A 25,744-nucleotide genomic window follows, 5' to 3' on the forward strand; every position below is an offset into this window, starting at 1 on the left:
CTACCAAAACACTTGTGGACAATGCTGCTCTTACCTTAACAAAGCTGGTAGAGGCCCAAAGAGTTACTCTAGAGGTAATACAAAATGATGCCATAAGACTCATGCTATTAGCACCCATATGGATAAGGCTGTGTAATATCAGGCTTGAAACCAAAGTGCTGACCTTAGAAAACAGGATTGCACAGAGAAACGCAAGCACAAAGCAAAAATGTTTCTCTCTGATAGAGACTCCATAGCAAAGAAGAGGGTAAGAGAAGAACTCACAAAGCACCCTGAGATCCAGACCTAAAGCTCCTATGGCAAGGACCACAGTGATAACCTGAAGAGCCTGGAAATAGCTGAAGTAATCATGCAACTGAGCCCAGACACAACCCAGGGCACACAGCACATCCCACTTGGAAAATGGAAATTGCATCTTTCAGATATACAAATATTCCAAAGGCAAAAGAAGATTGCACAACGGAGGAACTAAGAACAGCAGCCCTGAAGGCAATCATAAGCATAGAAATTGCAGGGGCACAGACCTATTACACAGATGGCACTGTGGATCCTGGAATTCAAATAACATATGCTGCAGTATACCCCCAACAACTTTGTGGCTTGCTGGAGAATATCCAACAATGCGCCTCCACCATGCGGGCAGAGCTTGTTGCAATAAAGCAAGCACTGAAATATTCGTTTGAAAACGAAGAAAAAACAGTAGTCATCCACAGACTCAAAATCCTAAATGCAAGCCTTGCAACAAGCAAAGAACAAAGAAAAAAGTGTCTACTAGCTGATATCAAGTCACTACTATATCAGCACAATTAAAGAGGCAGACTTGTGACTCTCAACAGGATTCCCAGTCATATTACAATGTCATTAAATGAGAAAGCAGATGAGCTAGCCAAAACCACAGACATATAAACAGGGTACAGGTGCACATACAGCCTTCACTTCAACAGATCCAGAACAGAATAAAGCCACAGCTCAAAGAAAATATGATCAAGGACCTATACAAGTGGATAGAAAATAACTCCCCTTCTGCCAGGTGGTACAAGTGGGCCACAGATCTAGTGCATCCCCCTAATGACAGGCACACACCAAGAGAGCAGGCTGTATGTATTCACAGACTCAGGCTTGGGGTACAAAGCCTGCTGGGAGACTGTAGAAAACAGCGTAAGACCATGTGAACACTATGAAAAGATACCACAACAGGACCTTCTGCACTACCTGCTAGAATGTAGGGAGACAGCATATCTAAGGGGTAACTTACAACCAGACCTTAACTCACAAAACCCCATGCAAACTGCAGCCACAGTGGTAAAAGTAATTGTTGAGGATATTGAAACCCATAGACAATTGCTTTCAAACCTGCCTCCATCAAGGTAATGTAACCTCTGGGAGTTCATTCAACTTCATCTCATCCCCTCACTGTAAGGCCCTATATACATCATCATCTGTATTCTTCCATAAGATTTTCTACAACTAAAATACTCAACAGGAACTCTAGGCCTTACATTTTTTCAAACTACCTCCATCTGTGGCATGATGACCCCCTTCCACTACCACCATCATCCTTCCTCTGTTCACATCTGTCCCTACAACTATAAACCTTTCAAATTTCCATTTCTAACAATTGAATTTTTTCAGATTACCTAGGGCCGAACAGGGGAAAGTCATGTGCCAACTGGAATTGTTGGCTTTAACCCTGGATAGGTACGCTCCTCGGACACCCCTTTAAGGGTATACTCGGACGCGAACGACCCCGACGCCAAAAAAAATTCTTGAAAAATCAGTTTTTGCAGTAACCTCCTTTTTTCTTTTGCCAAAAAAAACTTCAATGAATGCTTAAAACAACTGTAAAGATAAATACTACTCATCTGCAGAAAAACTATTTATTATAAATATTTTAAAAAATTAAGTAGAAAAAAAAAGACCTGACATAAAAATTCATAAAAAAAAAAGTTTATACATATATACACAATTCCTTTTAGGAATTGATTCTTGAATGTTTAGGACACATCTTGATGTATTTTGGATGAAGTCAGACCCATGGAGGTGAAGATCTGAAATGAGAAAAAAAGGGTAACTTTTTTTGGCCAAAAACATTTGTCCAAATTTCATGAATTTTTTTGGGTACCCAAATGAAATAGGAAGTGGCTAATTTTTTTAGGGAATAAACATATGTTATCCTAAAATAGAAATATGTAAAAAAATCTTCATTATTTTGTAAATTACATTTATATCAGGGGCCATATCTAAAGGTAATTTTTTGAGTACTTAGAAATTTCGTAAAAAAATACATATATTTAATATATAATATGATATTTATGCAGGTAAAAATATACCAAAATATCACAAATTCTATAGGGAACAAGAATATATATAGATAGGGCAGCTTACGCTTCGGATATGTCCACAAAATGGCCGCCAACCACACTGACTCAGACTCCCTAATCTGCCACTTGAAATGTAGGAAGGGTATGTCAATTTCAAGGTGTTATTTACTAATCTAATTATTATTGGATATGCATAAAAATTGTATGGTGGGTTGCTGGATAATTGACGATTATTTTACGACTATAAAATTAAAATTCTGACCCAAAAAAATTTTTTTGAAGGGAAATAAAATCGAAAAAAAAAAATGTAAAGCAATATAATATTTTAGCTAAAAAAAAATTGATGATATTCAATCAAAAAAAAAGTAAACAAAATTTTCCGACAAATAAACCTCTAGAGGAATCATTACTCTGTGATAGTTCCTTAGTACGTAGTAATTTTGAAAAAATTGGGAAAAAACGAAAAAATGGCAATCACCGGAAAATCGAACACATACCTATATATACGCCATATCTGGCTAAAAAAATGATAGGCATGGGTAGCCAGATCATCTAGAAACACTTTCCAACACTATAAAAATATAAGTTTTGCGACACTACTTGCCAATTCCTTACGATAACATGACTAAGCAAAAAAATGCAAAACAAATAAAAAGGGGCACTTGCGGAAAAATGGCTAACATTCTAATATACGGCATTTCAGAAAAAAAAATTCAGCCACGTGCTAGGCAAACCATCAAGGCACATTTTCCGACAAATAAACATCTAAATGAATAATTACTCTGTGATAGTTCCTTAGTACGTAGTAATTTTGAAAGAAATGGGAAAAAACGAAAAAATGGCAATCACAGGAAAATCGAACACATACCTATATATACGCCATATCTGGCTAAAAAAAGAAGATAGGCATGGGTAGCCAGATCATCTAGAAACACTTTCCAACACTATAAAATTATAAGTTTTGCGACACTACTTGCCAATTCCTTACGGTAACATGACTAAGCAAAAAAATGCAAAACAAATAAAAAGGGGCACTCGTGGAAAAATGGCCATTCTAATATACGGCATTTCAGAAAAAAAAATTTCAGCCACGTGCTAGGCAAACCATCAAGGCACATTTTCCGACAAATAAACATATAAATGAAATATTACTCTGTGATAGTTCCTTAGTACGTAGTAATTTTGAAAGAAATGGGAAAAAACGAAAAAATGGCAATCACAGGAAAATCGAACACATACTTATATATACGCCATATCTGGCTAAAGAAAAATAGGCATGGGTAGCCAGATCATCTAGAAACACTTTCCAACACTATAAAAATATAAGTTTTGCGACACTACTTGCCAATTCCTTACGGTAACATGACTAAGCAAAAAAATGCAAAACAAATAAAAAGGGGCACTCGCGGAAAAATGCCCAACCTTCTAATATACGGCATCTCAGATAAAAAAAAAGACATGCACGTGTTAGCCCAACCATCAAGGCACACTTTCTAACACATAAACATGAAAAAAAAATCAATAATATACGGCAATTCCTTACTATGTAGTAAATTTTTACAAATATTGAAAAAAAAACAGAAATTGGCAACCGCAGTTAAATACCCAATATACCAATAACTATGTCGTATCTGACAAAAACAAAATCACGCATGGGTAGCCAGATCATCTAGACACACTTTCCAACACTAAAAAAGCAAAAGTTTTACGACACTATTTCGCAATATCTTACGGAAAAATGACTTGGCAAAAAAATGAAAAAAAATGAAAAAGGGACACTCGCGGTAAAATGCCCGACATTCTAATATACGGCATCTCAGATAAAAAAAAAAGACATGCACGTGTTAGCCCAACCATCAAGGCACACTTTCTAACACATAAACATGAAAAAAAAAATCAATAATATACGGCAATTCCTTACTACGTAGTAATTTTTACAAATATTGAAAAAAAAAACAGAAATTGGCAACCGCAGTTAAATACCCAATATACCAATAACTACGTCGTATCTAACAAAAACAAAGTCACGCATGGGTAACCAGATCATCTAGACACACTTTCCAACACTAAACAAGCAAAAGTTTTACGACACTATTTGGCAATATCTTACGGAAAAATGACTTGGCAAAAAAATGAAAAAAAATTAAAAAGGGGCACTCGCGGTAAAATGGTCCTCGTGGTGATGAACGACATTTTAACTAAAAAAAAAATCATGCACATGGTAGCCAAACAATCCACCAAGACTTTCCACAACTGATAACCTATACAAGTTGCACCATTCTATGACAATTTCATAATACGTAATAACTTTGATAATTATGCAAACTACCTTAGAAGGGTAAACTCGGTCGCGAACGACCCCGACGCGTCTCAGAAATCGGGGAAGGAGTACAGCTACAGCAATGCACATCTGGACACTACTAGAGCGTGTAGGGGAGACACCTCCTGCAGGTCGATCACCCACAAACTCAGTCACGGGGGTGAGTCACGTGAGAAAAACCTGTTTTTTTTTGACGCTCGGGGTCGCAAACGACCCATCGTACCTATCCAGGGTTAATACCATAACAACAACAACAGATCTTTCACTACTTTCTTAACTAGCCGTTGGTCATCCGATGTTATGAAATAGCATCACCCTTTTACACTCTATTCTATTTTCAGTTGGTAATATTCCAGTTTCTGCTATTAGCCCGCAGTATGATGTGGTAGCAACCCGATCAAAAATTCTGTTCATGATTTTGTACTGAATACTCTCTAGTTCTTTTATTTCTTTTTTTACACCACATGTCTCAATGTTTTGCAAACATTGTAGGTACTACGACTACTGTGGCCGGGGGGGGGGGCATAAAAACAAATAGAACAGCGCCAACGAATACCTGCGTGTCGTAAGAGGCGATTAAATGGGACGGGACGAGGGGGCTGGGAACCCCCTCTCCTGTATTATAATCCTGTGAGACATCAAAGAGGTGGAGCTGGAGGGAGAGTGACTACTACCCGCACTCTAGTTTTGGGGTGTTTCAATGTGCGTGGATGTAGTACGATAGAGAGTAAAAGATGTGATATTAGAAGTATGTTTAGGAATGGAAAAATGGATATATTGGCTTTGTGTGAGACAAAGATAAAAGGGAAAAGTAAAGTGATGTTTGGTGAAATGTCTGGTAGAGTGTCTGGGATTGAAAAGGGAAAAGCAAGAGAAGGTGTGGCTTTATTGCTAAGTGAATGGATTACAGGTAAGGTATTGGAATGGAAGGAGATATCATCTCAGCTAATATGGGTAAAGATTAGGTTGGTTAGGGCATGTTGGGCTTTTGTCAGTGCGTATGGGTCAGGTTGTGAGAAAAGTGAAGAAGAGCGGAATGAGTTCTGGAATGAATTAACTAGGTGTGTAGAAGGACTGGGTAGAAGGAATTATGTAGTTGTCATGGGTGACTTAAATGGTAGAGTGGGGGCTGGAGAGGTAGAAGGTGTCATTGGGAAGTATGGCGTACCAGGTGAAAATGAGAGTGGCGAGAGACTGATAGATATGTGTGTTAAGAAAGAGATGGTTTTAGCTTTTTCAAAAAGAAAGATGAAAACAAATATACATGGGTAAGAGTGTCAAATGGAAGAGCAGTAGAAAGGACGTTAATGGATTATGAGTTGATAACTAAAAGAACGTTCGGAAGATTGAAAGACGTGCAAGTCTTTAGGGGTAGGGCTAACGGTATGTCTGACCATTTTTTAGTAGAAGAAGAATTAGAGGTAGCAAAAGAGTGGGGGAATAGAGTAGGTGGATGTAAAAGGGAGCTAGTGAGGGTTAAAGAGCAAATAAAACCGGGGGTGAAAAGTAAATAACAAGAAATGTTGAAAATGGCAAATGACAAAGTGAAAGTAAGAGAAACTGGTAATTTAGAGGAGGAGTGGAAGTTAGTAAAAAACAATTCTGTTGGGATTGCAAGTGATGTGTGTGGCAAGAAGTTTGTTGGAAGCAGCATGAGGAAGGGCAGTTAATGGTTGATTGAAAGAGTGAAGGTAAAAGTTGAAGAGAAAAAGAGGGCTTTTGAAGAATGGCTGCAGAGTAATAGTGTAGAGAAGTATGAAAGATATAGAGAGAAAATTGTGGAAGTAAAGCGCAAGGTAAGTGAGGCAAAGAGGGCAGCTGACCTTAGGTGGGGTCAGGGACTGGGTCATTCATATGAAGAGAATAAGAAGAAGTTTTGGAAAGAAGTGAAGAGAGTAAGGAAGGCTGGTTCAAGAATTGAAGAGACAGTGAAAGATAGATATGAAAGGTTGTTAAAAGGAGAGGAGGTAAGGAGAAGGTGGGCGGAATATTTTGAAAGCTTACTGAATGTTGAGGATAACAGGGAGGTAGATTTAATTGCTGTTGCAGGTGTTGAGGTGCCAGTAATGGGAGATGAGAATGAGTGAGAGAGATTACAAGCAAAGACAATACACGAAAGATGGGAAACTGACTATTAATACCATTAAAAAAAGCATCATCCAACCCGTCAGAATGAGCGCCATCTATTGATCATGCCCTCAACTAAAACTCGGCAGTGGCGTAGCGCGGCTTTTTTAAATGTTAAAATTTATTCTTATGCTGCAATAAACTTTTCTTTATAAATTATTGAATACCAAATCAATTAATATGACAAATTCGAAGATAATTTGTATTTTTCCTAACCATACAAACCTTAGCTATTTACAAAGGGTATTACTTTTAGCGTAGCTGAAATGGCGAGCCATTAGAATTTAACGAGGGTGTATTACCCCCGTGCTAGTTAGCGGGGGGTAGGGGAGTGGTAGCTAGCTACCCCTCCTCCCCCTCACACACAGGTGAATACTCACTTTCACTTAGAGGTAGGACTTGTCTTGGGGGACAGGGCTGGCGGGCAAATATGTGTAAATAGCTAAGGTTTGTATGGTTAGGAAAAATACAAATTATCTTCGAATTTGTCATTTGTTCCGTAACCGAAATACAAACCACACTATTTACAAAGGGTGACTTATCCCTTAGGAAGGGTGGAAAGTCCCCAGCCATACTGGCTTTGGCTTTACCCGGGGACTCAGAATCTTAGTGAGTCGCACTCGAGAAAAGGAGTCCCTGTACCTCACAAGTTCCTTGCTCCGCAAGGATCCATGTGGCCTACGTAAGCTTGTGTGTGAAGGAAGAAGTGTGACCCGTCCTAGGCAGTTGACCTGGAGTTCCAGAAGGAACTCTGGGTTAGGACGTTCCCAATACCACCTCGTCAGGGTATGGGGGACGCGACAGTATTGACTAAATACTCGGAACACAAGGAAGCATGGTTTACCTGCAGAGGTTCGAGGTCAGCTATGCAGAGACCAGGATGTTGCTTCCCCGTAGAGGGGATGATGAAGAAAGAAGTAAGGGCCAGACATACTTCTTTCGTTTATGCAGACTAAAATCTGATAACAATACCCTCAACCTTCTGCTACCTGTCCAAAAAGGAGCCTGAGGTTAGACCAGCTGTTGTGTAGCCACCACAGAGCGATAGAAAACGTATCGAGACTCCTGTGGGTCACGCCCTGCAGGAAGCGGGCTGCGAAGGTCATCAGACGCTTCCAGACTCCAGCTTGTAGCACCTGCGTCACAGAGTAGTATTACTCGAAGGCGAGGGACGTTGCGATGTATCCAACATCGTGCTGTAGGGCGACGTGACGGGGGAGGGTCTGAAGACAGGTCGAGATGAATGTCCTTGAGTCCGGGCTGAAGAGGTATACTGGTGACTCTCCCCCCATGTCCTCCTTGTGTTCCCAAATCGGCTGCAACTGAGGACAAACTGCAGCTGTTCCCAGCGCTAACCTCTCGATTCCTTACTGGCAAGAAAGAGAAGGTCTTGGGACATCAGACACAGAATGGAGACTCGAAATCTTGAATGAATCGGACTGAAGGGCCGGGACCCTCAGATTCTGAGTCTAGTCAACAACTCAGGAGCGAGCCTGAATGTTGCCTTCCCCTCTTCCTTAGAAAGGGTAAGAGACCAAGAAGATTGCTTACACACTGGCCGTGGACAGAGTGAGCAGAAGACCCAAGGCGGAATACAATCCGAGGCCTGTCGTAAAAGGGTCTTGAGAAGATCTCTTAAAGGACTAAAAGTCCGAGCCATGCTCCAAGTTGGAGGTCTTCCTCCGACTAGGGCAAGGACGATCGTAGCTTCGCATGAGCGAGGATAGATCCAGCGGGCAGGAAAAAGTTATTCCTTTAAGACTGAAGGTCCGGGAAAGGCTGAGCGACAGGCTTCATTGCCGAGAGCGGAAAGGAGTTTCCTCCCGCCGAAAGGCAATAAGACCGTTATTGCTGGAGAAGAGGCCTCAAGGGAAGAGTTATATCTCCCACGGCACCAACCACCTTAGACTCTTCACTTTGCCTGGGAGACCCCTGTGGATGACTATCGCAGATGACGCGACCTCCGTACCGCGACTGTAGAGGGTAGTCTCTTCTAGAGGAGGAAGCGTAGTGTCTCTAGGCATGAAGCCGAAGCGACGCCCCGGTTCGGGAGAGATGTCGCAGTGTGGTTGCTTGAGTAGTCTGCGCCGTGGGAGAAGCTCTCCCGGGAGTTCCGTCAGGGGAAGCAGAGGGTTCAGAAACCGTTCTGCGCATAGTCCCAGTGGAGCTCTCCCATTGAAAGGTTGACAGACAACCTGGTCTTGTTGAGACCCATTGTCCGCAGACAAAAAGGAGGGAAGACGGAGGCGTCGAAGTTGTCCCACCATCACCGGAATGCATCTTGCCAGAGTCTCGGGGTCTGAGACTGGGGGGAAGACTAGCGGAAGCTTGAGGTTCCAAGCTGTCGCGATCAGGTCCCTCAGACCAGCACTTGCTGGTTACCCAAGGTCAAAGACCCCTAGGTACACTCTCTCTATGAGGCTCTGCTCGGATAGTCTGAGAGAAACATTCCCCTGCCTGGAATGAGAGAGCCGATGGTGGTATTGAGAGAATCTCAATCATCCCGGTAACTCTACTGCAAGATGTGAGGGTGTGAAAATGCGTCCCCTGCTGGTTAGAATGATGTCGACGCGCAACGGGGCGACTCGGCAGGAGCTGTAGGATCTGAAGAGGGGCCAGACTAAGGCCCCTAAGCCTGCCTGAATGATGGAGAGGTATCCTTCAGGTCTTGACCATAGGCCTGGACCGGAACATGCCCCCCCCCCCTTTCCTTTGTCGAGTACGAGAACCGCATCAAGAATGTGGGGAAAGGACAAGAATATCCACTACCATCAAGAGGCTCCATAGGTCAACACCCATTGCAGGTCTAATAGTTCCGCTGGTCCCATAGGGCCAGGGAGTCCGGTTAAACATTGCCTGAAGCCACCGGAACTTGGATCGCCCCACATGGAACTTATTCTGAGGCGACCGTTCGGACTATAGACGGGTCAATGAGGAAAGAAGAACTAGGAAACGTTCCAAGGTAGGGCTGAAAGCTCTGCTCTACTGAGAACAGGTACTGCGACTCTCCTCAGTCTTGCCACAGTCAACCGAAAGGAAGGCTCGGAGGATGTGGTAACAGAATCGGGCATCCCCAGGTGGTCACCCATCCAAGTACCGACGTTGCTTAACCTCGCTGGACGGACGAGAAGCGGGGTTTCCAATGTGGTAAGGCGGTTGACTCAATATCATGGCCAGATACTCCAGATGTTGAGGCAGAGGAAGAGAAGCTCCAAGCAAAATACCATGAGCCCACACTCATGGTAAGCATCCGGAAACTTGTCCCGGCGCTGAAGAAGGTCGAAACCCGAGCCTACCGGAGTTGACCAGCCCTCCAAACAGCAGAGGAGGCAGAAGCCTGCACCTGAGCGTCCAAGAGGAAGGCAGGGAGAGTTCTCTAGGGAAACAAACCTATATGCCACGGCGGGATAGCCACACTGCATCATAAGCAGGAATACTTGCAGTCTAGGCTGAATTCGACGAGCACCCTGGAAGATGGATGGAATGGAAACTGAAAGTACCCGTCCTTCCGATCCAGGGTTTAAGGGGTCCTGTCGCCTCGTTACCAGTCTGATCGATTCTGCTGGTCTACGCTGGCCGAAGTTTGTTCGACAAACTTGATCAGGGCTGAGAGGTCGACTATGGACATCCCCTCTCAGATCCTTCCTTACAAGAAAGGATCGACTGACGGGGCCGTGGGTGAAGCCGTCGATGATCCTAAGGAAGACCTTCGCCTAAGGTATGGATCATTCTGACCAACCGGGCAACTCTGCTGACGCTATGGCATAGAGGTTCAGAGACACTGAATTCGCTGACAGAGACGGCAGGCGCGATATCCTTGGCTACTCACAGAGATTGTGGGGGAATGGGCATCGGGAAGCTGTCATTCGGATGAGTAACCTTAAGCATCCTCCCAGCGAAAAACCTGCAATCCTAGAGTTCGTGAACTCCTTTAGGACTATGCCCCCCCGGGGGAGTCTCCCGTGCCATCTGTTCCTGACAGGAGGAAACTGCAATTGGACACCTTGTCCCAGTTGTCGTAGCCGATAACTTAGGGCGACGTGGTTGAAAGAAAAGGGCGCTGGAGTCCTGCAGAGTCTGGAAGAAAGCGCCTTGGAGGAGTGAAACCGGAAGTCGATTTACTCCGCACAGCAGCTGTCTAAGTCTCTGTCCTTGGGCACAAACAAACTCTTCTCAAGGATGGAAGGGTGTCTGAGGTCGTCGACCTCCACAGATGAGACACCCGAAGGAAGCCCTTAGTCAGCGCGTCCAGATGGTACAACATCGAGCTTGTCCGCAAGTTAGATACTTAACGACGAAAGGCCAAGGTGCCTGAGCTCGAGAGGAGGAAAGTACCCTTGATTTTCCTGTAGCTTTCTTGAACCAAACCTCGGGCCGTAACCGAGGAGGGAAAGAACCTGGTAAGCTCCCAGAGGAAGAGGTAAGCAGTCACCCCTTGTCCGATGGAGAAATCTCGAACGGAAAGCCCCCCAGCCAAAAATCCTTCCAGGGAATGACGAGGAAGGGCTAACCCAGGTTCAGGAATAGAGGAGTGTTGCTCATATCTCCCTTAAGTTTCTCCTATTCTTGCAAGTGCCATACTCTGTGTTTACGGGGTGAGGCAGTGTTCTGGAAATACGCTCCAGAAGAACTCGCCAGGCTGGTCATGCTGCGAAAACCCCATTGGGAATCGTGGTCGCAATTGCCCTGGAGCTCGCGCGACGGGAATTCCTGGTGGTCGGCGAGCTATAACCCATAGACGAGCAATGGATACTGCAAGAAATAAGCCGACATTTGTGCGAAGAAACACTGTAGGTTCGCGCGACGGAACACCATCCATCTGCGCGATGGAAAAAACCGTTGGTTCGCGCGTGGGCGAACATTGGAGAGCATGAGCGTAGACGCGCAGGCACGTGGGCGTGTGGGCGTGCAGGCGAGTGGTCGCGCGGTTGCACGGGCGAGCGGTCGCGCGGTTGCACGGGGGAGCGGTCGCGCGGTTGCACGGGCGAGCGGTCGCGCGGTTGCACGGGTGAGCGGTCGCGCGGTTGCACAGGCGAGCGGTCGCGCGGTTGCACGGGCGAGCGGTCGCGCGGGCGAGCGGTCGCGCGGGCGAGCGGTCGCGCGGGCGAGCGGTCGCGCGGGCGAGCGGTCGCGCGGGCGAGCGGTCGCGCGGGCAAGCGGTCGCGCGGGCGAGCGGTCGCGCGGGCGAGCGGTCATGCGGCCGCGCAGGCGAGCGGTCGTGAGGGTGGGCAGGTGGATGAGAGCGAGTCCGAGGCGGCGAACGCAAGCGTTAGCGCGATGGCGAGGAAACGCGCTGCCGCGTGGGAGAGGAGGACCGCTGGCGATATGGATCAACAAGCGATCGGTGGTGAGCTAGTGAGCGCTAACGCGCAGGTTGGCGATGGCGCGTTGTGTTATGCCGACGCGATGGTCGAACAGTATGCGCAGGTGAACGATCCTGCGTTGGCGAGCAGTATGCGAAGGTGAGCGATCGCGAGCAGTGATCAGCATGCGCCGGGTCGCGCGATGGTGATCAGTATGCGCAGGGTCGCGTGATGGTGATCAGCATGCCAGGGTCGCGCGATGGCGATCAGCATGCGCAGGTTGGCGGTCGCGCGATGGCGAACAGCATCTGCAGGTGGGCGATCGCGTGATGGCGAACAGCATACGCAGTTGAGGGTCGCGCGATGGTGATCAGCATGCGCAGGGTTGAGCGATGGTGATCAGCATCCGCAGGTGTGCGGTCGCGCGATGGCGATCAGCATGCGCAGGTGAGCTAGTAGCTGGCGAACCATGTTCCTTCAGAAGTGTTGGAGAACGTTGGCGTGTCGGCTGTAACACACGTGGGCGATCCGGAGATCGCTGGCGAGCGGATGATCGCTGGCGGGCTGATGATCGCTGACGAGCTGATGATCGCTGGCGAGCTGATGATCGCTGACGAGCTGATGATCACTGACGAGCAGAAGGCTACGCGTGGAAGCCTGCGCAAAGAAGAAGAGTCCTTGACCCCGACCTGAACCAAAGTTCTAGATCGCGAGGGCGAACGTGAGCGCACAGGGCGCGTAACAGGAACCAACAGGAACCGCAAGGAAGATCATCTTGAAAGCGCTGACGAACAGGAGAGCGCTGATGAGCAGAAGGGCGCGCAGGGAAACCCTGACACGCAAGGGAAGAACCCCCGGGGGGGCAACCCTATGCCCCGAAGGGATCGTTGTCCGCCGGGAGACTGATGTCCGTCGGAAGACCGCTGTCCGTCGGGAAGACCGTTGTCCGTCGGGAAGACCGTTGCCCGTCGGAAGACGAGATCAGACTGCTGTCCATCTGCACCAAGGCGGGAGATCGAGAAAAAGGAGTTGTAGGCTGCAAACGGAGATCCAAAAAGGCGCCTCAAGCACCCTTATAGGGAGATGAGAGGCCCTTACGACGAGGCGGACGGTGGGCCTTACGGCGAGGAGTCTCTATGAGTGTACTCTCTCGCGAACGAAAGAGAAACACTTCGTGGAAGAGACTGGTCAGCCAGTGACCTAAAAGGAGCAATCCTCTGAAGAGGAGCTCCTGCAGTTGCCCAGCCCCTTGAGCGAAACTGCAGGTGCGACCGCTCAGCACCTAGAGCATAGTCGCACGAAAAAAAGGCAAGAGAAGAACCCCCAAAAAGGGGAAAAACTCAAGCCTGAACAGGAAAAACTTCCCTCGGAAGGAAAGTTATCCGCCCAAGGAGGCAAGCCTCCTGAGTGTTCTAAAATGAACTGGAGAGCTGTCCGTCGTCACGGGAGTACTACCAGTAGAAGGAGACACGCCCCTGACGAAAATACAAGGGGAGAGGCAGCAACAGCCAAATCCCCAGGACTCAACCAGACAGCTCACACCGTTGCTATATTACAGAAACGAACTAGATCGGTAACTGTAAAAAAATAAAACACATAATATTAGTACACATTCATTCCCCCGGGAAGGCTCTGAAGAGGAATCCCGAGGGAAAGGAACAAGAATTACACAACAGGCACGTGCCCTCACAACCACTTACACTCGCGGAAGGAGAGCTGTAACCAAAACAGAATTATAACAATTATAATTATGTAACTATGTAATTATGTATTTTAAAAATGAATGAACACTGAAGAAAGAACGAAAACCCCGAAAGGAATCGTTCTACAAGCTGAAAAACAAAAAACAACTACAATTAGATTCATAACTAATTGAGACAAACGTACGGCGTAGCAACCCCCCACACGGAAAAGAAGCTAGGCTACAAGGGCGTAGTAACACGTAGTAAAAGGGTGAACGACCTCAAGAGAGAGAGAGAGAAAGACATAAGTCAAACTCGATCGCCACCCATAAAAATACGCCGTGGTGGCCTAACTGCCGAGGCCTCCACGTAGATATCGTACACTACACACACACACATCTGAAAAGGAAACTTACTTATTTCTATACTCAAATATATTTACAAACATGAAAACATGTTTACATATATATTGAGTAAATGAAAAGTAAGCAATTAAGTAAAGACAAAACAGACAATGGCTGCCAAGCGAGGACCAAGACAGAGACGTCTGTCACAGTCCGAGCCAAAAGTGAAAGTGAGTATTCACCTGTGTGTGAGGGGGAGGAGGGGTAGCTAGCTACCACTCCCCTAATCCCCCCCCTGCTATGAAGGTGGACAAAGAAGGACAGACAGAAGTTCATAGAAATATCTTTCAGTCATTTTGATTTAACAAACTCCACCCACTTCTTCCAGGAAGACTCATATTGTCTTTTAGTAGACTTAGCCTTGTATTCTTCTAAGAATTCTATATTGCCTTCTGAGATCCTAAACCTTTTTCTAACTGCTAGAGCAAGAAATTCATGAAATGAAGGGTTTGGGTTCTCTGTGATAAACCGAAGGCAGTTAATTTCTGAACCTTCGGAAATATACCTAGGATCGGAGCTAGAGCGAAATCGCTACAAATAAAGGAATGGCCACTATCGTAGGGATGGCGCTGTTGTACAATCGATAGTAGTAGGGAACGGGGTTGGCCTTTGAAGGGCCCCCCTTTTATTTTTGCCACACCTCCTCGAATGTAAACTCTATCTGGGGTGCAGATTGCTATGAGGTGTGCCATTACGTCCTTACGCGATATCCCTTCTTAGAATTTGAAGGGATATTCGCTCAAGGAGCTAGAATTCTGGGTACCTTCGGTAAATTCTCTGGGATATATCACTGTAGTCACACATAACCTAGGAAGCTACTAATGAAGGAACTTCCATCAGGACGAAAGGGCTTGAGCCCAAAAATACTCATATCATTTTATTATTTCACCAATATAGTATATAGTATTTATTTTCCTTTTTTGGGCTTGTGTTTATGATTGTATACTGTACATGCCTAAGCGACTGTACACAAATGTTCTTGCAAAGAACACAAACAAAGTAAAAGAAATGGCACATGCTTCATTTCCATGCAATAGTCCTACAAGTCAAGCAAACAAAACATGCATATACCAAAATTTAAATAGCAAACAAAGTATGGGATAATCAAAACCAATAATAGGAAATCAAAATGATAAAAGCAGACTTAACTTGCATGCTGATTAGGCAAAGGTTAAGTAATATTTGTTAATAAAACTAAGAAAAGTACAACAACAAGGAAGTAAAAGTAATGTATCCTTTTATAACAAATGCAATGCTGTATATTACAGAATACTGTATAAGCAAAAATTTACGTTCAACTTAATTTTCATAAAAAGCAAATAAAAAAACACATCACAAATCAAATAGAAAACAAACCACAGAGAAATTATTCAACCAAAACAATTAGATTTCAAAACTACAAACAGAACTGTACCTGTGCCAGATTTTCCAAAAATGCTTTCAAATGTTGCAGTACTCCACTCAGAGTTGTATGTTATTGCTGGTGATGCAGATGTATCATTTGGATTACCTGTGAAAGTGGGAAAGAGCTACTAGTATAACTAACATTTTCAGTGCATAATACTGTACAATAAAAATGTATTGTAAAATAAATTACAGTATATAACAACATCTTTATATTATAGTAATAACATATTCATCCACACCTGCAAGATTTTGAGGAATCCAGAGTCACATAGTTCTTGCAGGAAAAGTGAAGACTGCATACTCTACAACAGTTGCTTACATATTTTGTAGTTTTATCAAGAATACATTTATTTTTGGGCTCAAGCCATGTCGTCCTGATGGAAGTTCCTTAAAGGCAGCTTCCTAGGGTATATTACAACTACGGCGATATTCCCAGAGAATTTACCTTAAGGTACCCAGAATTCTAACTCCTGGAGCGAGTATCCCTAAAAAAGACCTTAGGGATATCGTAAATATCAGTGGACGTATTCTTGACACGCCTCATAGCAATCTTTACCCCGAATAGAGTTAACACTTCGTAGGGGTCAAATGGCAAGAAAACGAAAACGAGAAAGAAAAAGGGGAGAGCCGTTCGTAAGGCCCTCTCTTCTCCCGTTTCGTAAGCGTGCCCTGCGCCGATTCTGGCGCCATCTGCATTCCTTTTTGCGTAGCTTTACAACTCGGTGTTTTTTCCTGTGTTTCTACCAAAATCTTGGATTTACTCTCATATTATGCTTTCTCCAACTTCTTCTGCTTCGGATAAGTTGAGTACTATTTCTTTTATGTATAAATGTAGGCTCTTGTTTAAAATAAAAGTATTTATAAGAGTTATCTTGATACAAGAGCTGTTGCCTGCTGGAGGCGTCATGGACGCTGTCGCTCGCTAGAATAGGATTTATTTATTAGCAAGAGCGACGTTCCCAGCCCCCTGCGCTTTAATAATTAGCTGCTTAGCTTATTTAGGAATTCTGTTATGATGCGTTAGTAGTGCGCCTGGCGAAAGTTTTGCCTAGGCTGACCAACACTAGTCTTCGTAGCCTAGTTTTTGGTCCTTGTACTTCCTGCATGATAATTAGTCTTCCAAGTGTGATTTTAGATTGCTTAAAGCGTTAGGCAACGTTATACATACAGCCCTTTTCGAGTAATTTCCAAGATAGTATTGGAGTGAGTTTCGGTGATTTAGGTAATCGATTCTCTTAGTGCCTAGGCTAGGTTGTCTTAGGTCTTGATAATATTATCTGTTTCCCCGTTTGCTCCCTTCTCTTCGGGGAAGGGGCAAACCCTTTCCCTCTGTTTAAGCCTTAGGCTTAACTCTAGTGGTTTGTTTGAATTAATTTTCAAATATAACTATGCTGGAGTAGTACTGTACCTTCCTGCTCCAACTGAATTGGTTCAGAGGGGGACAGTACAGCAGTGTATTAGTCTGAGTCCGTGTTGGTCTAGCATGGGGCAGAGTCTCCCTTGCTGCCTGACACGGGCATAGGAGGTTTATCCTCCTTGATTCACCTTGGAAGGTTTTGGTAATTATGATCCCTTCGCTCGGTGACCCCTCAGACTTGTCCTCTTTGCTGGTCCGGGTTCGGGATATGTTCCCTTTCCGGAATAGCAATTCCTTCCTTGCCTTGGTTTTAGGGAGGCAGCCAGTAGTGCCGGCCTCCCTCCCTGGATCTCTCTGGCTGAGATGAGCTTTCTTAGTTTGGAATGATCCTTAACCAAGGCAAGGTTGGACAGGACCCTCTGTCCTTCCCTTCTAATTTTCCGTTTCCCTTGTGTCAGTCGTCTCACATCCGTACCTAGCATAGGTTGGGATGGGGAGCTGACGTGGTCCCCTGTCGGCCGGCAGAGAGTGCCGACCGGCAGAGGCCCTATCCTTTGAGTGCTGCCCGGTCCTTCCTTGGTCCCTCAACCGCTGCCGTCTGTAGTTTCAGTAAGCTGTGGTGAGGAAGCTTGACTTAGTGTCTCCCCTTCCTCTCGGCACTCTTTCGGGTGTCGGGCGCGGAGGTACATAGCCTCTTAGCCCGGCACCCATTCTGTTGTCTTCTCTTGTGTTGTCCTTGCCGTCTGCCGGCCTAGTGGCCGGCCGCCGGTAGGGGGGTGTTCGCTAGTTCTCTTGCTGTCGGTCGGCGGTGGTCTTATGCCTTTGCTGGCCTTTGCTGGCCGGTCTCCTTGCTCACCTGCCGGCCGCTTTGAGTGGCGGCCGGCAGCCGGGCACTACCTGGGGTGGATGCCAGCCGGCAGGGTTTACTCACCGCTGCCGGGCCGGCCTGCTACATCACTCGGTTGGCCGGCCACTAAGAGTGATGGCTGGCAGCTGGGTGCCAACCGGGTAGCTATGGATCGGCAACCACTACCGACCGGTTCAGGCATAAGAACTGGAGTTCTCCCCCGTCTGGGTGATCCTAAGTTGTATACTTGAGACCTACCCTTGGAAAAGGGGGTGGGGGTGCTGACCGGCAAGAGCCGGCTGGCACACCACCCTCATGTACTGTATCAGTTCTTCCCTGTTTAGTGTCTTCTACCAGGGGAGAACATGATGTAGTAGGTTACAACACTGTCTTTTCTAACTTACTTGTGTTGCCTTGTACAATCACTTGGTGTTGCCTTACAGGGATGAAAAGAGAACTCTTTTCATCTTTAGCCAGAATGGTAAAATCTTACCTTAGGTGTGAGCTACACCTAATTTCCCTCGGGAAATATGATCTTTGGTTATTCTAGCAAAGACTAACCATTTGATTTTAATGGCTGGTGGGCTTCCACAGGTGATTGTGGGGGATTCACAAGTATGCGTCTTTTCCTTATTCTTTGTGGTCTTGCACGACCCGTTGTTGTTGGCCTTACAGATAAGAAAGTGGGTTCTTTCTTGTCTACTATCCGGTATTTTAAAATCATTCCTTAGGGGGGGCTACACCCTTCTTCCTTTGGATATTTTCCATTGGTTAATCTGGCATAGATTAACTATACGATTTTATGATTTGGAAGGCTACAACAATCGGGTGTGCGGGAAATACAAGGATGTGTCTTTCCGTTTTGTTATGCTACTGTGCATATCCAGTGATACGTAGTTCACTTGATACTCATGGAAATTTCTTCTCTTTACAGGAGGACCATCCGTAGTGCGGATGTATTTCTGCAACGTCCGCAGTAGGGCTTCTGCGGACATGGTTCTGAAGGAGACGTGTGGCATGCGCTGTCTCCACGGATGTTCTCCGGTATTGGGTTCCCCAGGTATGTTTCATATGCACTAACCTATCTATTGAGGTTTTTTCTTTTCGCTTCGCTCAAAATCCGTTTTCGTCTCCCCTACAACGGTGGATTCAAGGGATATAGCTAGGGAGAAGCTTCGTACCTGGGTGAGGGGCTTTCAGAAGATTACCTCTGGACCTTATCTTCCAAATGAGAAGATGAGGGCTTTCTTTTTCTAGGGCATCAACTGTTACAGTGATTCCCCAACCTCAAGAGGAGGTCCCTTTATTTCAGATCCCGTGGATGCTGAAGTCACGGTCGCCTTGCTTAGCATCCAGTTGGACGACAGGATGCCAGACGTGTCCGAACGTCTGGAGGAAGACCTCCTGGCAGAAGGCCAGGATGAAGTTCGAGCTCCGGACAAGGTAGCGGAAGAGGCCGAGAGAGGTCGGCTGCTCCGGTTCAGGTCCTTCAACCTGCTCCCTCAACATCATCTGCTCTCGCAGTAGAGCAGGCCCTCCCTCCATTGTTGGCTTGATCCAACAAAGGCAGAGGGAGAAGAATGGGAAGGCAGCTGCATTGTAACTGCAGGGGCACATCCGGACTGCTAGGTCCGGTGGAAGGAGGTACCAGCTTCAAAGGAAGAGACAGAGCCGAAGGAGGTCGTAGTGATAGACCATGCTAGGCTCATGCCTTGCTTTCTTCTTCGATGAAAGATAGGGGCTTCATGAACTCAAAGGTAGCTGTATTTGAGTAAGAGGCTCCCTTCCTTTGTGTCCTCTCCTGCCACAGCCTTCTCCCCTTTTCGCTGAAAGGGTTTGCGGCGGTTTTGAAAACAGTCGAGGCTGGCAAGCCTTTCCCCTCCCTGCTGGAGTGTAAACCCTTGTTGCTGGCCTTTAGAAAGGAAGATTTAGTAAGCAAAACAAGGACTGGAAGGACGTCCATCTTACCTTCTCAGTCCAGATGTGGGAGGCGGATTTTGCCGGATGCCGGTTCGGCGAGATCCTCTCTAAGCTGTCTGGCTTTCTTTTGCGGAGAGAACTCTTGACAAAAGAAAGACTGGCTGCCTCTTTGTCTCTTCAGTCCACGTTTGAGACGATGACAAGTGATCCCAGGGTCCATGAAACGTTCATGGTTGTGATCAAGACTCATCTGGCCACTGTGACGAAGGATCTCTACAGCTCCGTCAGGGCGAAGAGAACCTGTAGGGAATTCGTGTTCGCCCGGGCTACGATGAGGCACGAGCCAAGGAAACTAATCTCCTCCAACAGTTGGGACAAAGACCTTTTCCCTAGTGAGTCGGTCAAAAAGGTTGATAGGGCCACCATGGACGATAGAAATCTTCTCCAGGAGTGGGGGCCTGTCTACCAAGAGAAATTCTTCCCCGGATGGGGTCCCCAACCTTGGAGGAAGACTAAAAGGATTAGGATACTTTCTCGGCCAGCTAAGTCAAGTAGACATCAGCAGCAACGGCATTTGCTGATGCCCTCAGTGCCCCAGATGGTGGCAAAAAACCCCGACCACACTTCAGTGGGTTCCCCATTTCGTGTCGACACAGTCTCCGGCATTCAACCCATCGTTCGAAGGTCAGTCAACTGCCTGTCGAACAAGCCTAGAGGAGCAGCCAGAATTTCGTCTAGGCGCCCCTCAAGGAGAAGGGGTTTCATGGGTGGTCGCGGTCAGAGAGGCAAGACCTCAGGACAACAGTCCGAGCGAGATGATATTGGTAGAAGGGAGTCTCCAACGCTTTTGGGATCGGTGGACCTTCGATCCCAGGGTCCACAGCCTACTCAAGAAGGGACTGGGCTGGAGCTGGTACAGCACTCCATCCCCATACCCTCGGCGTTTTTCCGATACTCCACCCCCGTTCTGGAGGAGTTCATTCATGAACTGTTAGAGGAAAAGTGATCCGAAGGGTAAAGTCCATCTAATTCCAAGGGAGGCTGTTTTGTGTTCCCAAGAAAGACTCGGAAAACTCGGAGTCATTCTGGACTTGTCGCCACTTAACAAGTTCATAGCGAACTACTGGTTCAAGATGCTAACAATACAACACATAAGGACCTTACTGCCCAAGAGGGCATTTACCGCCTCCATAGTTTTGTCAGACGCCTATCGGCACGTTCCAATCTATTGTCGATTCCCCTCCTACCTAAGGTTAAGGCTACAACGAAGACTATACGTCTTCAAAGCCATGCCTCTCGGGCTTAAAATAGCCCCAAGGATTTTCACGATGCTTGCGAACGTAGTTCTCAGTCAATTACGCCTAAAGGGAATTCAGGTAGTAGCCTACCTGGATTTTTGGCTGGTGTGGGCAGCACCCAGGACAGAATGCTTGCAAGCTTCCCTGTATGTGATCCATTTCCTAGATTATCTAGGCTTCAAGATCAACAGGAAAAGTCTCAACTTCCTCCATCTCTAAGTTCCGGTGGGTGTGAATCCACTGGGACCTAATGTCACACCGTTTTCTCCGTCATGGCGGAGAAAAGAAAGGAGATAGCTGGTTCTGTCAAGAAACTTCTAGATTCCGTATGGATATCAGATGCGAACTGGAGAGTGTACTGGGGTCTCTCCAGTTTTCTTCGGTGACAGACCCGGTGCTAAGAGCACAGCTAAAGGATGCAACCGGAGATTGGAGTAGTTATGCATCAGATGCGCGAAGAGATCTGAGAAGACCAGTTCCGCTTCGTCGAAATACTCTTCTCAGGCCTTGGTCCCAAGCCAGACTCCTTAGGAAGTCGGTTCTTCTTCATCCACCTCCCCCGTCGGTGACGAGTCACTCAGACGCCTCGAAGGAGGGATGGGGAGTTCACTCTCATCAGAAAAAGGCCCAAAGGTCTTGGTCCAGTCTATTCAAGACCTCTCACAGTCATTTTTGAGAGACTATGACAGTCCTTCTTTCCTTAAAGAAAGTCTCCCCGCATCGCTCGATCCACATTAGGTTGGTGCTGGACAGCGGGGGAGTTGTGAGATGCTTGAATCGACAAGGATCAGGGTCGCCACCTCTCAACCAGGTGATGTTGGCCATCTTCCGATTTGGGGGAAGAAGAAATGGTACCTGTCAGCAGTTCACCTTTAAGGAGTCCGCAATGTGACAGCGGACGCTCTATCCAGGTTCACACCGATAGAGTCGGAATGGTTCCTAGACGCAGGACCATTCTCCTTCATTCTGAGTCAAGTCCCAGAACTGCGGCTAGACCTCTTTGCGACGAAAGACAACAAGAAGTTGCCCCTGTTTGTGTCCCCGTACGAGGACCCCTTGGCGGAAGCAGTGGACGCGATGTCCCTCGACTGGAACAGATGGTTCAGGATTTATCTGTTCCCTCCTTACAACCTTCTGTTGAGGGTCCTCAACAAACTGAGATCATTTAAGGGAGTAGCGGCAGTAGTGGCCCACAAGTGGCCGAACAGTGTGGGGTTCCCTCTGGCATTGGAACTACGATTGGAGTTTCGACCGCTACCAGATCCAGTTCTGACCCAGTGAGTCCAGAAGTCAATTGTCTGCGCTTCATCACAGAAAACCCGGACCCAGCAGCTCATGATTTCTTTCCTTAACAGGTGAGAAAGTGTTTCGGGATTTCGAAAGCCAGCATGGACTTCCTAGAGGATTATAAGTGCAAACCTTTTATAAGGCAATATGAGTCATCTTGGAGAGAATGGATAGCCCTTGTCAGACGAAGATTCCGCAGGAGATCACGTCGGACTTCTGCTTGTCTTTCTTCATCCATCTCCATGGTTATGGATCGGTAACTAACACGATTTTATCATGTAGGCCTGCTTTGACAAGACCCATTCTATATGCCTTCCAGGTCGACCTCGCTAACGAGATCTTTTATAAAAGTTCCGAAAGCCTGCGCTAGGCTCAGACCTTTAGCACCTCCAAAGCCCAATTCATGGTCTTTAGAAAAGTTCTTCATGTTGCTTCGCTGTTGAACAATAAGGAGTGTGCGTTAAAGGATTTGACCCATAAGTTATCCTCCTTTTTGCACTCGCGTCCGGGGCCAGGGTTAGTGAGACCATACCCCTCTCGAGAGAGGAAGGTCATGTTCAGTTCCTGGATGGGTGAACTGAACCCATTTCCGGATCCTACGTTTCTCACCAAGACCGAGTTACCCACCATCAGGTGGGGTCCCTGAAGAATCTGCCCTCTGAAAGAAGATGCATCTCTATGTCCAGTAGAATGCCTAAAGGTCTATCTTCGTAGAACTTCAGACTTCAAGGATGGCCATCTGGCCAGGGGAGAAACGTCAGGCTCAAAATTTATTACTGAAACAACTCAGGGCGAAAATCACATATATTATTCGCAGAGCGGATCCTGACTGTTCACCCACAGGTCACGATCCGAGGAAAGTTGCTTCATCCTTAAACTTCTTTAGTTGTAGGGATTTTGGACATCTTCGTTCGTACACTGGCTGGAAGTCTTCCAGAGTGTTCTTTCGTCACTATGCGAAGCAAGTGCAGCAACTAAGAGGTTCTGTGGTGGCAGTGGGTTGCGTCGTTAACCCTGCTGTTTAACTCTGCGAGGAACAGTAGCTTAATTGGGACAATTAATTCCAGGGTGAGTATGTAGTCACATGTTGTACTACAAACTATGTGAGGGTACTGGGTGACCCACGTTGACTGTTCCACTTTCAAAGGTGAACCCAGCATAAGTGCAAACATGTGTGCCGAGCGTTTCTAACGCTAATGTGACTGATTAGTAAAACAGACTTTTGACTTTGATACTTTGGTATCTTAAAAGTGGCTCCAATGTTTTTTCTTTCAGACAAACAAGTTTCTGTTTACTATCATACTTATGCTTAAAGTTTTAGTTATCCTCCTCTTATATATAGATATATATATATATATATATATATATATATATATATATATATATGAGTGTGGTTAACCTGTTTGTTTATTGTCTGTCAATAAACTGGTTCTTGAGAACCTTGCGTCTCCTTCACCTGTGAGCATTCATTCTATGTATATTTACCCGGGGATAATTCTAATAGAATGTTCCCTTATGCAAGCTAATACTGCATTGGTTTATGCTTCCCCTTAGCTGGAGGACTCCATCCCATAAAGGGATGGTGACGGATTTACGAGTTTCCTCCTAAGCGGATATGAACCTTTGCCCAATACGTGTTTTGAGCGGAGGACTGGTCGATATTTCATATTGACACAGTGATTCTTTTCGAACTTCGCTTACCCAGTATGGGGTGAGACCACTATACTTGCTTGCCTGGGGTTCATACTTAGATATATGTACTCTTCGAGACTTTCCCAGTGTCTAGTAAGACTCTTCCCTGTTGGGGGCAGGAAGCTCTATCATGGTTTATGATTAGTTGAAAAGATGTATGACGGTAACATCTTAGGTCTCTAGGTCGCGTCGACTGGGGGGAAATACTTCTGAGGAGTACGGCACATTTTGAGAATCCACAGATACAGTAATGCTCTGGTATACTTCCATCAGGACGACATGGCTTGAGCCCAAAAAACGGATTTTGAGCGAAGCGAAAAATCTATTTTTGGGTAAGATAGCCATGTCGTCCTGATGGACCCGCCCTTCCCTTTCAATGAAAGGGCCGTAGGACCCCTCCCTACATACAGTATCTGTAGCACCTCGTGTTTCGCTACAAGGAATGCAGATGGCGCCAGAATCGGCGCAGGGCACGCTTACGAAACGGGAGAAGAGAGGGCCTTACGAACGGCTCTCCCCTTTTTCTTTCTCGTTTTCGTTTTCTTGCCATTTGACCCCTACGAAGTGTTAACTCTATTCGGGGTAAAGATTGCTATGAGGCGTGTCAAGAATACGTCCACTGATATTTACGATATCCCTAAGGTCTTTTTTAGGGATACTCGCTCCAGGAGTTAGAATTCTGGGTACCTTAAGGTAAATTCTCTGGGAATATCGCCGTAGTTGTAATATACCCTAGGAAGCTGCCTTTAAGGAACTTCCATCAGGACGACATGGCTATCTTACCCAAAAATAGATTTTTCGCTTCGCTCAAAATCCGTTTATTGACAACTCTAATCCACTGTAGGCATCTGCAAATACATAGACATAGATATTATGAAGCAGGTTGGCAATTCATCATTTGTCATTTGAGGGAAGTTGAAATCCATGTCTAAGGGAAGTTACAATATACAGTATTTCTTAATAATTATATATCTGATATTTAGGTACTTATTCCTAAAATATCATATACTGTACATAAAACAATACATATGTGTCAGACAAATCTAAGAACCTAGATGAATGAATACAGTTTATTATATTTCAAGATTATTTATTAAGCTCTTGATCAAGTCACAACCTATTTATAACAATTTATTAAAATCTCATAGCCCAATTGTGGGAGTTCTCAAAAATGCATATTCAATTAGCACCCTTTTATGAAGGTAATGTAACCACCACTTCTGCCTGGTATTTTCTAGTAAAATGCCATTTCTGCAAGAAGCATGTACAGTACAAGCAAATATCATAGGTTTTCACAATTTGTTTTGCCAATTTATTACTACTGTATTACTGCGTACATTTGCTGCCAAATGGTAAATTTACTTTGGAATACTATGTGGGGTGTTGGTACCAATTACAAGATTTCATTTAAAAAATTGAACAATTATGAGCATATAAAGCAGAAACATAGATGAAACGGTAAGAATGGATCTTGCGGGAGCAGATATGCTGGTTTGAATCTATTTTTTTTTTAATGCTTTTATCCATACATATAGGAAAATTCAATCATAGATTAAAAGGTTAGTGAACTTGAAATTAAAGTAAAACACACTAACCTAACCTACAGTACTTATGCTCTCCCATATAAATGCTCCTACAAGATCCATCCTTCCTGATGAAGCAACTTTGGTTTGCTAAATAGTTGCTTATTAATGAAAGATTAAGGTAAACTTTTATAACTACAACCTAAGGGTAAGCTGCTGAGAATATAACATAACTACAGTATATACTGTATACTGT

Source organism: Palaemon carinicauda, chromosome 25 (assembly GCF_036898095.1).
Source record: "Palaemon carinicauda isolate YSFRI2023 chromosome 25, ASM3689809v2, whole genome shotgun sequence".
Classification (NCBI taxonomy): Eukaryota; Metazoa; Arthropoda; class Malacostraca; order Decapoda; family Palaemonidae; genus Palaemon; species Palaemon carinicauda.